We start from the raw sequence: 8393 nt of genomic DNA on the forward strand, positions 1-8393 counted from the left end.
GAGCTTTCGTGAGCTACAGCTCACTTCATCGGATGCATACCGTGGGAACTGCAGCAGACTTTATATACACACAGAGAATATGAACCAATACCTCCTCCCACCCCACTGTCCTGCTGGTAATAGCTTATCTAAAATGATCATCAAGTTGGGCCATTTCCAGCACAAATCCAGGTTCTCTCACCCCCCCCCCCCATACACACACAAACTCACTCTCCTGCTGGTAATAGCTCATCCAAACTGACCACTCTCCAAGTTTAAATCCAAGTTAAACCAGAATATCTGCGGGGGGGGGGGGCGGGGTAGGAAAAAACAAGAGGAAATAGGCTACCTTGCATAATGACTTAGCCACTCCAAGTCTCTATTTAAGCCTAAATTAATAGTATCCAATTTGCAAATGAATTCCAATTCAGCAGTTTATCACTGGAGTCTGGATTTGAAGTTTTTTTGTTTTAAGATAGCGACCTTCATGTCTGTGATTGCGTGACCAGAGAGATTGAAGTGTTCTCCGACTGGTTTATGAATGTTATAATTCTTGACATCTGATTTGTGTCCATTTATTCTTTTACGTAGAGACTGTCCAGTTTGACCAATGTACATGGCAGAGGGGCATTGCTGGCACATGATGGCATATATCACATTGGTGGATGTGCAGGTGAACGAGCCTCTGATAGTGTGGCTGATGTGATTAGGCCCTGTGATGGTGTCCCCTGAATAGATATGTGGGCACAATTGGCAACGGGCCTGTTTCCTCTTGTTTTTTCCTACCCCCCCCCCCCAGATGTTCTGGTTTAACTTGGATTTAAACTTGAAGAGTGGTCAGTTTGGATGAGCTCTTACCAGCAGGAGAGTGAGTTTGTGTGTGTATGGGGGTGGCGGGATGTGAGAAAACCTGGATTTGTGCAGGAAATAGCCCAACTTGATTGTCATGCACATTGTGTTGTTGCCGGCACCCAGTGCCGAGAGGCTGAACAACAGCTTGAGTTGGTTCGTTACCCAGTGTGCTACACCCAATAATCACAACGGGGTGGAGAAGCAGAAAAGTTTATTTGAAGCTTCAAAAAGGTACAGGGAGATTTGAATCTCAAATCCTGTACAACAGAGCAGGAAGTTACACAGGCTTTTATACATCCTTTTTTCCAGCATACTTATCCAATAGCAAGCTGCTCCAAGTATCCATACAGCCAGCCAATCCAGTTCCCAGCTAGTTCCCTGATTCTCTGTATCATTTGTTAAACTATACATAAAGCTGCTTTATTCAGCATTGTTCTTCCATATCTCCCCTGTTTGGCCTTGCTTAGTTTCAGGCAGTCTGACTCTGCAACATACTGTTGCAGATTCTCAGCATAACTGCTGTGTGTGCCTCCAGGCAGGGGGGCCAAGGACACTTGGGCCTAGCACACAGAGCTGCTGTGAGTGCCTCCAGGCAGGAGGGGGGGGGGGGGGGGGCAAGGACACAGGGGCCTAGTGCGAGGGGGCTTCATCAACACTCGTGGTCTTCCATCCCCTCGAGTTACCTAGTGGCCATGCCCCAGTGTTCCCAACAACTCCCCCCTTTGAGAACACTCAACAGCCTTGGCTCTGAGTTTTCTCACTTGGGCTACTTATTTCTTTACAATATGACTTTGCATAAGCACTTTGTGATAGCCCTGAAGAGAATGACTTATTAACTTTTGCAAAAGGGCCCTGACACATGATACCGCACAGCATAATACCAGTAATACAAGCAATACAGGAAAGAGAAATTTCAATAGCAGGCTAAATAAACCGCCAAGACGACAAACCCCAGCCTGAAAACAAGGTTTGCAACCAATCGTTCTCTGGGGCAGTATAGGCAACCTGTGCTCCGGCTCGGGCATGGGCTTCAGCCTGTACCACCTTTTCATAGATCTCATAACTGCTATCATTTACATATACACAACATCGGGGCCCGATAAGGGCACAAACCCCTCCTTGGGATGCCAAGAGATAGTCCAAAGCCAGCCTGTTTTGGAGGGAAAACGTCCTGAGCTGCTGTACCTCTTTATTTAATGTTTTTACTGCTGACCCTAAATCACTAACCGAGTCCTCTAACTCTAAGGCCACTTTCTCAAGTACCATCGGCAGCCTTACAGTATAGCGGCCTATGCATGCCAGGGCTGGCCCGGTAAACAGTGGTGCTATTCCCAGTACAGAGCACCCTACCAGCTTCTCGGTTGTGAAGGGATTCTTCATATTGTCCGCCAATGCCTTAGTCAGTCGCCGCAGGGTCTTTTCTCGTGACTCAACAGAGGTGTCTCGGGCATTTCTAATCTTTCCTTTGGGCAGTGTGGCAGTTATGGAAAGATGAGGAACTCCATGAGCTATATAACAGCTACCTGTCCAGTTGGCTGGCAACACCTTGTAAGCCTTTCGGCCACATACAAAATAGTGACCCTGTAGGGCCCAATAAGGACTGTTTCTTAAGGGGATTCCTGGGATATTTAAGGCTGCTTTTCCAAACAGTTCATATGCCCTTAGGGGGGCATCCCATCCTCCTGATTGGGTACAAGTGTGGGCATTTCTAATTGTGCCGTTCAAATTACACTCGCCATAGGGACCACTACAAACCCACCATTGGCTTGCTACATTGGAGATATTAACTGGATGGCAAGTTACATTTCCAAACCCCTTTTTTGTGGTAAGATTATTTGTAAGTGTTTCCCTAAAAGGGGAGGAACCATTACACCCACACCGTTGGCCTCCCCTGTTGGTCTTTATCCAATACCCATCAGCCCACTGTGTAATAACACAGGAGCTCTTTCCCACAGGACGCCCATAGGGATCAGATTGGTTTCGGGTAAAACATAACACTCCCTCAGTGAGTACTGCAACTGAATACTCCTGGTCCTGATAGGTGGCTTGCTGTAAAGAGGTCTTATTCCAGAACGGTGAGTCCGTTCTTTCCAGCTCTTTGGTGGCGGCTAATTCTGCTAGGGTCAAGGGCAGCATGTCAAGGGGCATTCCCGTTTTGGGGACAGTGGAGTTGGAGCACATACCCAGCAATCAGTCTGGTTTGTTAAAGTAGCAACATGGTGCGCAAGCAAAACAAAGGAGTTATGCTCCCGATATGCACAATTTGGAAATACCAATACAAAGAATAACAATGTTACCCAATTAATTATTACCAGAGTCTTCCCAACCCAGGGTCTCCAGTACCTGGGTGGGCCCATTTTAGCATTAAGGTGCCCGCTATTTGTGTCTTTTAAACAGTAGCTTTAGCCCGAGATCGTCACTAGATGAGGAGTCAGCAGGTTGGACGGTCCACTGTTCTGCTGACGAGGGGGCGGTTACTGCCTTCAGACGAGAGTGATGTATCTTGTATCCCTCGATCTTTGCCGCTGTATGGGAGATCAGCAGGACGGTATAGGGTCCTTTCCACTTTTCCTGGAGAGGCTCGTCTTTCCAGGTGCGAACAAGCACAGAGTCACCGGGCTGTAAGGAGTGAACAGGAGAGTCCAAGGGGAGAGGCTGGGAATCCTTGGTATACCTGTGAAGAGACAAGAGAACAGCAGACAGGGAACACATATACTGTGACAAAAAAACATTACCCAACTCCCATTCCCCTGACAGAACCGGGGTGCCATTCATGGGCCATGCCCTTCCAAACATAATTTCAAAGGGACTGAGCCCTAATCTACCCTTTGGGAGAACGCGGGTACGGAGTAGGACGAGGGGCAAAGCATCAGGCCATCGCAGTGAGGCTTCTTGGCACACTTTTGAGAGATGCCGTTTAAGGGTCTGATTGGTACGCTCCACTACCCCACTGGCTTGCGGTCTCCAGGGCGTATGGAGTTCCAGGGGATCCGTAAGGCATGTGAGATGCTTTGAATGATTTTTGACGTGAAGTGTGTCCCGTTGTCAGATTCCATCCACAGGGGGAGTACAAAGCGAGGAACGATCTTCTTAACAAACTTGAGAGCCACTGTCCTGGCAGTGCAGTTACGGCATGGGAAGGCTTCTGGCCATCCGCTGAACCGATCCACTATAACAAGGAGATATTTGAACCCTTGAGTCCGGGGAAACTCAGTAAAGTCTATTTGCCACACTTGTCCGGGGCCCGGAGTGGGTTCTAGGGCAGCTGGTGGCACAGGATGTCCCGGTCGGGGGTTATTCTTTTGGCAGACTAAACAGTCCGCTTGTACCTGGGCAGCCAGGGGTCGGAGTCCGGAAGTGATAAAGTATTTTCCCAGTAGCTGGATAAGTGCTTCCCTGCCAGCATGAGTGGTTTGATGTAGTTTCTGCAGCACTGGCCGGATTAGGCCCTTTGGTAAGAGGACCTTCCCTTCTGGGGAATGGAGCCATCCCTCCTTTTCCCGGAGACTGAGTTTGTCAGTTAGCTGTCTCTCCTCCCCAGAGTACTGAGGGGTTGGAAGCTCCCCTACTGATGGGATAAGGGCATGCATATGGGCGTTCTCAGCCTGAGGGGATGGCAGGGTGCCAGCATGCTTAGCCTCTCTATCTGCCCGGGCGTTACCTCTGGCCACATCTTGATCCTCCCTTTGATGGGCTTTACAGTGTACCACCGCCACTTCCGAGGGGAGTTGTACAGCTTCTAGGAGCTGGAGGATTTGGGGCCCGTACTTGACTGGGGAGCCTTGGGCTGTCAGCATTCCCCTTTGCTTCCATAGGCCAGCATGAGCATGCAGCACACCAAAAGCATACTTTGAATCAGTAAAAATGTTGACCCGCTTTCCTTTTGACAGTTCAAGTGCACGGGTCAGGGCTATTAGTTCGGCAAGCTGGGCAGAGGTCCCAGCAGGCAAACCTTCAGCTTCCACAGTGTCATGGAGGGTCACAACAGCATAACCCGCCCTCCTTTGCCCATCTATTACAGTACTGCTACCATCCGTGTACCACTCATAATCTGCATTTGGGAGGGGTACATCCTTTAAATCCGGACGGCTGGAGTACTGGGCATCTATGATCTCTAAACAGTCATGTTTCTGTTCCTCTGTTTCTGGCAAGAGAGTGGCTGGGTTAAGGGAGGGGCAAGGCTGTAGGGTGACTTCAGAGTTCTCTAACAGCTTAGCCTGGTACCGAGCAATCCGAGCCTGGGTGAGCCAAAGCCCTCCCTTTGCATCCAATAAGGCTCGGACCATATGGGGAGTATAGATTTGCATAACCCCTCCCAATGTTAGCTTCTCGGCTTCCTCAAGCACTAGGGCAGTAGCTGCGACCGCCCGTAAACATGCCGGCCAACCCTTTGCAACCTGATCCAATTGCTTAGAAAAATAAGCCACAGGACGCTTCCATGCTCCTAACAGCTGTGTAAGCACTCCTAGCGCCACCCCCCTTCGTTCATGTACATACAACTGAAACGGCTTAGAGAGATCTGGCAGGCCCAGAGCTGGGGCTTCCATCAATTTTCTTTTCAGGATTTTAAATGCCCTGTCAGCCTCTGGGGTCCAATAGAAGGGGTCATGATCTGCTCCTTTTACACAGTCGTACAGGGGTTTAGCCCACAGTCCGAACTCTGGGATCCATATCCTGCAAAAGCCTGCCATACCCAGAAATGCCCTGAGCCGCTTACGGTTACTTGGGGTAGGAACTTGACAGATAGCTTCCTTTCTTTCGCTTGAAAGCTGACGCTCCCCTTGCCGTATGTGAAACCCGAGGTACCGTACCTCTGGGAGGGCAATTTGAGCCTTACTCCGTGCTACACGATATCCCCGAAGTCCAATAAAATTCAGGAGGCTCACGGTGGCTTTAAGACAGGGTTTTTGGCCCACAGTGGCAATTAACAAATCATCTACATACTGCAGAAGGAGAGCCTCCTCATTATCCCACTCCTGTAGGTCCCTGGCCAGAGCCTGGCCAAAAAGGGTGGGAGAGTTTTTAAATCCCTGGGCCAACACTGTCCAGCAAAGTTGCTTTTTAACCCTTTTTCGGTCCTCCCACTCGAAGGAGAAGATCTCCTGTGATGGGGTGGCAACTGGGATGGTAAAGAAAGCATCTTTCAGATCAAGGACTGAAAAATGGGTATACTGTCCCCCTATAGAAGCCAATAAGGTGTACGGGTTAGGGACAAGAGGGTGCAGAGTCTTAACCCGTTCATTGACTGCCCTTAGGTCCTGTACCAGCCGATACGTGCCATCAGGCTTCTGTACGGGTAGAATGGGAGTGTTCCAGGCTGACTGACATTCCCGGAGAATACCATACATTAGGAATCGATCTATAGTTTCCTGTAAACCTTCTCTGGCTTCCCTCTTGATTGGATACTGTTTTACTTGCACTGGGCCTTTCCCTGGTATGAGCTGAATAGTAATAGGGGTCTGGTGGGTGGCCTTTCCTGGAATCCCTGATGCCCACACGAGGGGGTACACCTGGTCTTCCCACGGGCTCCATTCTGGGGCTTGCATGGCTGAGGGCTCAACTGCAAGGGTCATGATCCAGGCATTCTCAGGGGGTAAGGTAAGGGTTATTTCGTCCTCAGTAAAATGCAGGGTGGCACCGAGGCGACAAAGTAGATCCCGTCCCAGCAGAGGGGTTGGACACTCAGGGAGGTATACCAGCTTGTGGGATATAGTCCTGTCTCCCAAAGCACATTCCGCTGGGGCATACACTGGGCACTTGGTGTCCCTGCCTGTGGCTCCCACCACAGTAAGGGAATCTGCTACTGGCAACTGAAGAGGCTGATTTACGGCAGTTCGGGCCGCTCCAGAGTCCACTAAAAAATCTATTTCTGAGCTTCCCACCCGCATCTTTACTCGGGGTTCCGGGGGTAGGGTGGTCCGTCTCCCCTGACACCCCTATTCCTGCTCCACCATCGCCATCATAGGGGCACCCCCCTTTTCTTTCCTCTTTGGGCACTCATTTTTCCAGTGTCCCTCCTGTCGACACAGGGCACACTGGTTGCGACCCAGTCGTCTCTCCTGCAGGCCCGGACGGTCGCGTCCACGGCCCCTTCCTCCCCGGCCACTTCTCTTAGTGCCGGCCTGTACCGCTGTTACCATCAATCTCACTTGCTTTCTCTCCTTCTCTGTCTCTCTCAGACTATAAGCTCGGTTTGCAGTCTCTAAAATTTGTGCCATGGTCATACCCATTAAATCCTCCTTTTTCTGTAACTTTCTCTTAATATCAGGGGCTGCTCTGCTCGTAAAAATTCCCTTAATAATTGACTCAGTTGCCTGATCATCGGGGTCTGCATTAGTGTTCTGTCGAATGGTGTCCCGAATACGCTGTAGAAAGGCCCCTGGGCTTTCTTTTAAATCCTGCATTACTTCATATGGCTTTGCCCAATTATTATGTCGGACAGCCGAGTGACGGAGTCCATGCAAAAGCAACTCCTTATAGGAGGTAAGGCGGGTCATATCCCCATGATCATTTGGATCCCACCTGGGGTCTGGTCGGGGGACTTGTGCATCCGGGTCAGGGACATTAATACGATCCCGGTCGTACCGTCTCTGTGCCTCCTCCCTTGCCTTGGACACAACCTGTTGTCTTTCAACCTCAGACAATAGGGTTCGCAGGAGGACGTTACAATCATCCCAGTCCGGCTTGTGACTACTGAGGCACCCCTCAAAGACTGATATAAACCTGCTTGGGTTGGTGGAAAACTCTCCTGCCTGTGCTTTGAAAGCAGCCAAATCCACAGGATTAAAGGGCACATGAGTATAAACCTGCATAGTTGTGGCAGGACGCCTGTCTGATCCAGACCGGGCGACTTTAGTTTCAGTGATTAAGGGGTATAGGCCAACCATTGGGGACTTACAAGGTGTGGGTGTAGGGGCCGAAGGGGACACCGGCTCTGTCATTACAGTGGGGGTGGGGGTCTGGGGACTAACATTAGCTGCTACCAAACCAGTTGGAGTCAGATTACAGCGCTGTAAAATATCTGGTCGAGTACATAAAGCCAGAAACAAATGCGCATACATATGTTCATTCCATTTCCTTGTTCTCTGACAGAACAGGAGTAACTGAAGGATCGTGTTGTAATTAATTGACCCTCCTGGTGGCCACCACTCCTGGTCCTCGAGTTGATATTGAGGCCAGTCAACTGTACAGAATCGTTTTAATTGGCTCTTAGTCATCGGATCCGCACCAAATACCTTCCAGTTTGCTAGAATGCACTCTAGGGGCGTACACCGTGCCCTAACCTCTGAGCTCTGTCCCTGTCCCATACCTACAGGGTAACTCTGGGCGTCCCCAGGTTCCAACAGAGCATATAATCCGGATTTTAAAAGGATCCTACCTGATCCAAGGGACCGGTTCTTCACCGTGGCCCTGCAGCTGCTCCTCCCCCACGTCCAAGGGACCGGTTCTTCACCGTGGTCCACAACAGCTTCTCCACTATATGAGTGCGTTGCACCGTTGTGCCCTCTGGGGTCGATCAAATCGCGTCTCCTCCGAGGCCCCCGATGAACTCACCGGTGCGC

The sequence above is a fragment of the Lepidochelys kempii genome, chromosome 11 (genome assembly GCF_965140285.1).
Source record: "Lepidochelys kempii isolate rLepKem1 chromosome 11, rLepKem1.hap1, whole genome shotgun sequence".
Classification (NCBI taxonomy): Eukaryota; Metazoa; Chordata; order Testudines; family Cheloniidae; genus Lepidochelys; species Lepidochelys kempii.